At 37.1% G+C, this 10,670-nt stretch overlaps 1 non-coding gene across 1 annotated transcript; it reads left to right on the top strand.

Moving 5' to 3' along the window:
• Positions 1–243: 243 nt before the first annotated feature.
• Positions 244–348, top strand: LOC124888304. The gene has a single exon (XR_007046432.1). It is a non-coding gene; the product is annotated as a small nucleolar RNA R71 (small nucleolar RNA).
• The last annotated feature ends 10,322 nt before the right edge of the window (positions 349–10,670 follow it).

Below are 10,670 nucleotides of genomic sequence, written 5' to 3'. Positions count from 1 at the left end.
TTCTCCTTTTCTTCATTCCGCTTTCTTTGTTCATTATCGACCATGGAAGTAGTAGAAGGAATCTTTGGAGCTTCAGTTTCTCAAGTATTCCAACCCTAATTTTGTTTTGACACTTCTCCAATCAATAGAAAGGCCGCGTGGTGGTGCAACTTTAATAGGGAACCGCCCGCCGCATTATCTACCACCGTTTTGTTTAATGGTTAAAAGGCACAATAGATGATATCAAGAAGTATTTTATCTGGGACTTAATGATTTGGGCGTTGAGCAAGATTACCATTAAACCTCTCCCAAGCTTCAAATAATAGTTCTTCATTCATTTGTCGAAAATTGATAATCTTATCCTACTTTTGAAGTATTTTTTATGGTGGGAAATATCTATCAGGAAACACCTTAGTAAGATTGTCCCAAGATGTAATTAAGATGGGTAAAAGTGAGCAGAGCCATGAAACTGCCTTTCCTGTTAAATAGAACGAGAAAAGGTGAAGCCGAATAGACTCTTGAGTAATGTGAGATATATTGAACAGTGCATACACTTCCAAAAAATTCTTCAATTGGAAATTTGGGTCCTCAAAGGCTTGACCTCTATACAATTATTTCATTTGCAATATGTAAAGCATGACGCTAGTCACATGGAAGACTTTGTTCCCACTAGTTGGTGGGATGCAGATTGTGCTTGTTTTCCCCGCTTCATTTAGTGGGCCTTCATCATCTAGAGTGGCATCAAAGGGGCCCATGTTGCCTGCGATATCACTCATTGTTCCATTAACACTCTAATAACCTAAAACAAGAATTAAAAACAACAAATAAAGTAAATGATGTCACTCCTAGTATTCTCAAGTAAGAAACACACTGCACAAGTGAAATCTATATTTCACTCCCCGACAACAGTGTCATTTTGATAACACTCAACTCATCCCCATGATTAAGGGGTGAGTCGGTCGTTATTAAACAACCCAACTAGAGTTGGGGTAGAATCCACAAGGAGCAAATTATAGGCTTCATATCTTATGGGTGTCCTAGTTACTACAAATTTACCTGGAATGATAATAAACAAGACATGTAAAAGAATATAGGGGGAAATTGATTTGGAGAATAGCTTATCAACTAACAATGCACGGATATACCACTTTGATTTAAGATTAAGATTAGAGAAGGGTCTTGGGATCATGTGTACCTAAAGATAAAGTATATGGGTTAATTACAGTTTGGCATGAGTTCTAGTTGTTGATCAAAGGATAGGGATAGGTCGAAAGTCATTGTAGTCAATCTTTCAATAAAACTAAAACGATTTAGCCCATTGGCTCTTTTGAGCACATAATAAGTGTGCAATTCATAATCACCCAAAACCTAAATCAAACATCCCTATTTCTAGGATGATGCTCTTAACATGGCTTAAACTCTAATCACATATATTTCTAATATTGCAAAAGGTGGTAGACCATAGACTTAATTGACCACCATTACTTTGTCCCACTATAACCCTCTTTCAAGGATGTTATGGGTTACCTCAAGTTTACCTTAGTCCCCCTTTTAAGGATGACAAACAATTTCTAGAATTTGGTGTTTTCACCCATTAAATCCATTTGGAGATTTATGGTTTTCACCCATCATATTCCAACTAGTAAGCTCAAGCAATGGTGGAATCCATGTTCAACAACTAAAAATCATGCAAACACAACAACAACCACACACAATTATACTTTAGTTCAACATAATCCTAAGACTAAATTACTTAGCTACTCATGAAGAAAATAAAGAGAAATATACCATGGGGATTTCCTAAAACATCCAGTCTTCACAAAACTACTAAGAAATTAAGCCTCCAGGAGTAGTTACACTCTTTCCCAATTAGGGTGTCCTTCTTTCAAATAAAAAATAGTTATGAGGTAAGCAATCCCAAAAGAAGAAAGGGTTTTTTTGTTATATACGATTTGGGATTCTTCTAAGTACTTTTAAAGATATGCACCTGGGCATACTCCCACTGAACCATGATCTTGTGTGACTATCTGTGACCGCAGTTGTGTGCCACGACCATATTGTCTTAACCGTCTTGACTGATTACGACGGTGGCTTGAGGACCGCAGTAGCGGTAACTAAGGCTGATGCACTCTTCTTTGATCCCTTTTTATTATTTCCTGCTCCAATCCACATCTTTCAATCTCCTCAACTCTATGCTTGAAAAGAGTGGATATTAGTGAATTTTATCACCAATATGTCTCATTCATTTATTTAAAACAAGGTAATGTGAACAAATATTTAGGGAGAATGAGTGAAAAAATCACCCCTCATACAGGGCAATAACTAAAAAGGTGATAATAGATTTTGTTCACAATAACATAATCTGTCAATTTAGAGTTCCAAAGTCGATCATAAAAGATAATGGGGCTAATTTTAATAGTGATCTTATGAGATACACTTGTGAAAGGATCAAGATCTCTGACTAAAATTCCCCAACATATCAACCATAAATGATAGAGCAGTTAAGGCAGCAATCAACATATGAAGAGGAACTTGAGGAAAATATTAAAAAGTCATAGAGAATGACATGAGAAACCACCATATGCTCTTATTGATCGTACAAAAATTAGAACATCCACTAGGTCAACTCTTTATATGTTGGTTTATAGTTCAAAAGCGGTGATATCTGTTGAAGTGGAAATACCTTTCTTGAGAATCATCCAAGAGGTTGTCCTAGATGAAGTTATATGGATTCACAGTAGAATCAAACAGATGATAATAATTGATGAAAAGAGAATGAAAGTAGTCTATCAAGGTGAACTCTATCAAAATAGAATGATCAAGGAACTCAACAAGAAAGTCAACCATCAACCATTCACACTGAAAGAGTTAGTATTGAAGAAGATATTCCCTTACCAAGATAAAGCTAAAGGGAAATTTGTGCTAAAATGGCAATGTCCCTACATAGTTCGCCAAGTACTCTTAGAGCGGTAGTGATCCTCTTAGAAATGGATGGTACAGTAAGCATAAATTTAATTGATTCAGACGTTATCAAGAGGTAATACATTTAAGGATATTAGAACTAGTTGTTACTTCATTAAACTTTTCTCTAGTGCGACAGAACAATGTGTAAGCCTGAGTTTCCATGGCGGGATACATATGCAACCCTCATCAAGTTTGATCTCCCTTAGAAAAACCAAATAATAATTTTTTTCATGTATTTAAAACTATACTCAACCTAACCTCCCTCGATGGGGTACGTAGGCAATCCTTATCAGATTTGGTTCTTTTTTTTTACTCTTTCATTGTACTAAATTATGATCGTACCTAATTCTATTTGGATACACAGAAATCATGATCATTGCATTATTTCTACTTCCCTTTTGTATTTGAACTAGTCATGGTTTGAGCCCACTTGGATACATAAGTCGCTTGAGTCAGGCTCGACCTTTGTATTCCAAATTTTTCACTTCTCCCCATTGTATTTAAACTATATCATAACCTAATTCTACTTAGATATGTAGGCAGCCTAAGCCAGGCTTTGTTTTTTAGTGCATATATTTGTCTATCTCCTTATAGTCAAACTACTTACAGACCTGATTCCAGTTCCAGGATATATAGACAACCTAAAAGCTTGGTGATACCTGTTGGAATATCTCTTACACTTGTAGCACATCCCCAAAATGTAAGAGATCTCACCATCAGAATCATCATGGGATCTACAAAATTCGAAGGTGCCTTATTTGAGGGATAAAGCTACATACATATACGATTGATAAATGGAGAGGCTCAATGCATTTCAAAACATATCATAGTCTAAAAACTATAGTGTATTACTTATATATTTTTGTAAAAATACATGTATACTTCTCAAAATATTTTCCTACTTTTCCACAGATCAATTCTCCGAGATTAGGAAGATCAAGCAGTTGAGGAAGTATTGAAAGATTTCAATGACAAATTTGGAATCCTCGAGTCAAAAAGAATCAACACCCCCTACCAACTAAGAATTTTCTTTGAATATAGGAAAATAGGGATCAAGAAATACAACATCAAATCAAGATCTTCGACATAATTGGAGATATCATACGGCTTAATGATAACATAAGATAAAATATTCTCTCCCTACTGTATTTTTAAAAATATTTATATTGATCCCCATTAGCTCTAAAAGGTTTTATCTATCATATTTCATAGGTACATCCAAGATCCAGATAAAAAGGTTGATGATAGAGAATACTTATAGGACAAACAAGCTATTTCAAGTTCTGCCAAATAAAGTCAATCCATCCCCAAGATAACATCAAAATCCACCATATCAAGTTCTACCAAATCCACCAATTTCTCTCTATGAAAGATAAATACCACACAACCTTATAGATTTTTCTAGCAACAATAGAATTACCCATTAGAGTAGACACGAGATAGGGGCTAAAAATATTTTCAGTATAAAAACCAAAGTGCACATCCATATAAGGGGTAATATAAGATGGGGTAGAACTTAAGTCATGTAAAAAAAATATACATCATGAGAGAAGAGTTGTAATATACCAGTTACAACAATAGGGAATGCCTTAGATTCCTGATGGGTAGCAAGTATATAGAGGGGATTTTGGCCATTGCCAATACTAGAAATGGTTCCCTTAGGTGCAGAAGCAGAAAAAGTGGCAACTAAACCCTGATTTAAGGCCCCAGAAAGTTCCCTCATAGTTTGAGCCTTAGATCATGTCAAATGAAGTGTAATTCTGGCCCTATAATATTGAGAAAAGACTTCCCAAGAATTTAGCATTTTAATCTTGTCGAATTCTGCTAAAAATAACTTCCTATAGTATGGGAAATTGAGTTAGCTTTCTAACGATGCCAATTTGATTAAAATCAGGTATCGAGGTGAGAAGTTATGGTCATTTTACTGAGAGTTATCGAAATCGCCCAGGTGCGAAAGACGATCCAATGGAGCATCGAGTCTATGATGGCACATCACACAGCCCGTCACAACCAAGGCAGTAACTCCCTTTTTTGGACCAAGTACATCAGCTAAAATGGCAAACGTCAAGGCTGCAACGGACCGTCATTGCGATCTTTGAGCAGAGGCAGTGTGGCCTCATCCTAGCCATCATGCGATGGACGATCTAACGGACTAATAGAATTATGATAGACTATTGCTCTGACCATCGCATCAAGGCAGTGTATCTCTTTTCTATCCATCGTGCGATGGACGACCCAACAAACCATCGGGCTTGCGACAGACCGTCGCTCTGACCATCGTAGATCCCATTCAGCAATTTTTAACTCATTTATAAAGGGTATTTTGGTCCTTTCCTCTCTTTTAAACCTTTGTATATATTCCAAATGATACTGCTGGCTTTACTATTCATCTCTAACCTAAGAAGCTAGGGTTTTCTCTCTAAATCAAATCAAAAACTCTTCTCCAAGAAATCTAAGAGCTCACCATAGATTATGCTAGTGAGTTGAGAATTGAGTTTTCCAAGTTCTAAGGCTTCAAGAACCCACTCCTAAGAGTAAGAAGAGGAGGTTTAGAGCATGTTTTTTCATCCGATTGAATAATCTAAGGTATGTGGGGTTTTGAACAAGGGTAACCTTTTCACCCTTGTGCCCAAAGGTTTATTTAAATCATGATTTTCCTGAAATCTATGAGATTTTACATGAATTTGAACTAGGGGTTTTCACCCATTATTATTGATTGCAATACTTTGATGTTTTCCATGAATTGGGAGTCAAATGGCATTATTTCTGTATGTTTTCTTGAGAAATTTTAGTTGGGTCTAAACCCCATAATTTTAATCCTTGAGAAGCTAATATTTACAATGTTTGAGATATTGAAGTATATGAGTATATTTAGATTTTTAGATAAATGGTTGTAACTTTCATATTTCCACATGAGTTATGAATCTATATGCTACTATTATGCTTTTGATGAGTTTTAACTTGAGATTGAACTATGGGTTAGTAAGCCTTACTTGAGACTTGCAATTTTATGAACTCTTGTGCTATAAGTACCCATGATTTGAGTATTTTGAGACTATTGAGAAATTATTTGACCTAATGGTCATAGAGCTTTGAAATCCACTTCCCTACTTGAGATTATAGATTTGATTATTAGGTTCATGGTGAACCATGAGATTATTCTAAAAGTGGATTTTAATGAGAAGAGCCCAAATAATCTAAAAAGAGTAGTATTTAGCACGAGTGGGTAAGTTACTATAGTTTCTTACCCCAGAACTATGTGCCACCATAGGTTCGACCTGAGGGCAAGTTTATTATTGGGCCTAAGGCCGAGTTGATATTGGGCCCGAGGTCGAGTTTTGCTTAATGATCACTAGACGTAGGTTATACTCCCTGGAAAAGAGTATGACGCTCATTCCCAACATTGGGTCTCTTTCTTAGGTGGATAAAACATTGGATTCCATGTAGCTCACATGGTTTATGTTGGTTAAGAGAACCTCCCTTGACATTTAAACTTTGAGATCATCTATTTCCTTGAAAATTTAAGTATTTTCCCTTCCTATGAGCTATTTTTCCTAATGGTAAAGTTGCCAGATTGTTCCCTAATTAAAGTATTTCCTTGATATGAGTTTTTTTCCCTAAATGAAAGTATTCTCCCTTGACATGGCATTTTCCATGAAGCTTTGAGATAAGTTATTTCCTTAAACTAGAGTATCTTCCCATTGAGATTGAATGATTTCCCTAAAGCTCGAAATGAGATATTTTCCTAAAGTGAATAAAATACCTTCAAGTATGTTTCCAAGTTATATAATTCCGAATCTAAAGTATTTGAGTTCAAAAGAGTTATGGATTTGGTGCATTAAAGAAGTTTTACTCTCCATAAGCCATAAGCATGAGTTAAAAGTATTGTTTAAAGTTCCTTAGTCTTTGAGTATTGAGAATAAGAGAAGATTTTTGATTTCAAGGTTAAATAATGATGACACACGAGATTTGTGTTTCATTCTCCATTCTACATGATTTATGAGTTTTATATTTTATACTTGTTCAAGCCATGTGAGTCATCCCATATTGCATGCATGATTTGATTGAAGACGATTGATACTATTTTACATATATGCATTCCACCCCACATACTTAGTACATTCCAAGTGTTGATCCACATATATGTTTATGTGCTACATTGTCTTATAATGTAGGTTCAGGTGCTCAATCCCAGTCACGTTCATGATTTCCTGAGTACCTCTATCTATATTCCTACAGTGGTGAGTCTTCATGGTTTGAGGACCTATATTTAGAATTTTCAGTACTTGAGAGACTATGTTATATTTTTAATTCTTTTTAAGTTAGTTGGGGACCTGTCCCAACGGCTCTCTAGTATATGATTTAGTAGAGGCTTCATTAGACTAAGTTATCAAATTGTGTATGTGTATATATTTCTAGTATTATGGTTGGTTGGACCTAGTATTTATCCTCATCTTTCCTTTCTTATGATATGACTATACTGGTGTTTGAATTATTTCATCTTGAAATGAGTGTTATTAGTAGAAACCAGATCAATGGGTTAGCTTGGGGCTACTTGTAGACTTAAGCACCATATGACATCTCAGGAGGTAATTTTGGGTCGTTACACACTTGGTATCAGAGCCTAAGCTTTCTAAGGAGTCCTAGGGAGTCTGACAAGCCCCATTGAGTAGAGTCTTAATCATCGGTGTGTAGCGGACCGCATCTATGAGCAAGAGGGTACGAGGTGTCTTAGGAAAAAGTTGTCTCTTCTTTCAAAATTCTATCGTGCCTACAGTTGTCCTTCTTATCTAATGATTTGTACTTTTCTATTTTCAGAAAATGCCTCTCCAAAGAGCAAATGTCCGTAGACATAATAATGAGCAACCCCCACCTGTTGATCCTCTGAATGAGACGGTGTCCCATGTTGAGTTTAGGGGCGGCCTTTCAGGCATTAGCCCAAGCAGTCACCGCTAATTTTTAGGCCAATAACCAGGCTCCAGTTCTAAATCAGCAGGGTGGTGATGTAGCTACAGCTAGGATTCATGACTTTATATGGATAAACCCACCAGAGTTCTATGGGTCAAAGGCTAATAAGGACCCACAGTTGTACTTGAAGGAGGTGAGGAAGATCACAAACATGAGGTATGTTTCAAAAGAAAAAGTGTTGAGTTGGCATCCTACAGACTGAAGGACATTGCTTATGATTGGGTTGTGTCATGGAGGAAGGGTAGAGGTATGAATGCCGCTCTTATGACCTGGTAAGTATTCCAAGATGCTTACTTGGACAAACTTTTTTTGCTTGAGATGAGGGAAACAAAGATTGAGGATTTTATGAACTTGAACCAGGGATCCATGACTGTTGAAGAGTACTGCTTGAATTTTAACCAAGTTACCAACTATGCTCCTGATTTGATTTCTGACAATTGAGCTAGTATGAGCAAGTTTGTGATCGGTATTTCTGGGTTGGTACTGAAGAAGTGCAGGATAGCAATGTTGGACAGGGATATAGATATGGCTAGGTTGATGATACATGACCAGCAGATAGAGGCAAATAAGGTTAGAGAGAAAGAAAGAATGAGAGGTAACAAAAGAGTTAGGTTTGAGCAGCATGAGTTTAGCCAGCCTAGGTTCCATGGAGGGAACTGCCCTCAGTTTCAGAGACGTCCATCTATTCTAGTGCCTTTATCATCTAGTGCTCCCAGACCTAGAGGCAGGCCGGAGCAAGGGAGTAGGCCTTTCTTGTTTGGGTTGCAAAATAGTATTGGTGATCGGCCCCGTTATCCTTATTGTGCTAAATATGGTAGGAATCATCTTGGGGAGTGTTTCGGTGATCTAAGGGGTTATTTTGGTTGTGACAAGTAGGGCCATAGACTTAGAGATTATCCTTATGCTAGATAGGGGAATAGAGACACCCAACCTTAGGCACAGGCTACTAGTGCACCAGCTCTGGTACCCTATCCTGCCCCTGCTTAAGGTGCTTCTTCTAGCACTATTGGTGATCAGCGCCAAAATAGATTCTATGCCTTTCCATCTCATTGAGAGCAGGAGGACTCTCCTAACGTCGTTATTGGTATGCTCTGTGTCTTTTGTCTTGATGTTTATGTGTGGTTGGACCCCTGGTCAAATCTCTCTTATGTGACCCCACTTGTAGCTGTGAATTTCAAGATGAGTCCCAAAACAAATTCTGAGCCCTTCTTAGTTTGTACACCAGTGGGGAAGTCTGTTATTGCTAATCAAGTATATAGCGATTGCCCTATCACCATGATTCATAGAGTCATACTTGTGGATCTGATAGAGTTAGACATGGTGGATTTTGACCTGATTCTAGGTATGGATTGGCTTTATTCGTGTTATGCATCTATAGATTGTCATACCCATATGGTCAAGTTTCAATTCCTAAATGAGCCAGTGTTTGAGTGGTCCGATTGTTCGGTATCTCCCAAGAGTCATTTTATCTCTTATATCAAAGACAAAAAGCTAATATCCAAAGGTTGCACTTATCACCTAGTTAGAGTCAAAGACACTAACTCGGAGACTCCAACTATCAAGTCGGTCAACATTGTTAATGAGTTTCCAAATGTCTTTTCAGAAGATATCTCAAGGGTACCTCCCAATAGAGAAATAGAGTTTGGAATCAACCTTCTTCCTGACACTTAGCATATTTCTATTTCACCATATCATATGGCACCTGTGAAGCTTAAGGACTTGAAAGAGCAACTTAAAGATCTCTTAGACAAAGGTTTCATTAGGCCTAGTATTTCTCCTTGGGGCGCACCCATTTTATTCATGCGAAAGAAATATTGTTCTTTGCATATGTGCATTGACTATCATTAACTCAACAAGGTCACAGTCAAAAATAAGTATCCTCTTCTAAGAACTGATGACCTGATTGATCAGCTGTAAGGTGCAAGTTATTTCTCCAAGATAAACCTTAGATCCGGCTATCATTAAATTAAGGTGATGGAATGTGATATTCCAAAGACAGTATTCCAAACCCGCTATGGTCACTTTGAGTTTCTAGTCATGTCTTTTGGGCTAACCAATGCCCCAGCAGCCTTCATGGACCTCATAAATTGAGTGTTCAAGTAAAATCTTGATATATTTGTCATTGTTTTCATTGATGACATCCTTGTGTACTTCTGTGATAAGAATGACCATGCAACTCATCTTAGAATTGTCTTTCAAACTCTTAGAGATCACCAGTTGTTCGCCAAATTCAGTATGTATGAATTTTGGCTAAGGTTTGCAGCCTTTCTGGGTCATGTTGTTTCAGTCGAAAGTATTAGAGTTGATCCCCAAAAGACAAAAGCTGTGAAAAATTAGCCTAGACCTATCTCTCTGCTGACATTAGAAGTTTCTTAGGTCTAGCAAGCTACTACCGTCATTTTGTTGAGGGTTTCTCTTCCATTACATCTCCCATGACCCCATTGACCCAAAATAAAGTTAAATTCTAGTGGTCTGATTCCTATAAGAAGAGTTTTCAGGAGCTGAAGACTGGACTCACTTCAGCCCCTGTGTTGACCTTGCCTGATGGTATTGATGGTTTTTGTGGTGTATTGTTATGCCTCTAGAGTTGGTTTGGATTGTATGTTAATTCAAAAAGGTAAGGTTATAGCCTATGCCTCTAGAAAGTTGAAACCGCATTTAAGAAACTACCCAACCCATGATCTTGAGTTAGCTGTTGTTGTCTTTGCTTTGAAAATTTGGAGACACTATCTTTATAGTGTCCATGTTGATGTGTTTAC

The sequence above is a fragment of the Capsicum annuum genome, chromosome 10, assembly GCF_002878395.1.
Source record: "Capsicum annuum cultivar UCD-10X-F1 chromosome 10, UCD10Xv1.1, whole genome shotgun sequence".
NCBI classification, from domain to species: Eukaryota; Viridiplantae; Streptophyta; class Magnoliopsida; order Solanales; family Solanaceae; genus Capsicum; species Capsicum annuum.
This window is presented reverse-complemented; position numbering and strand designations above follow the sequence as displayed.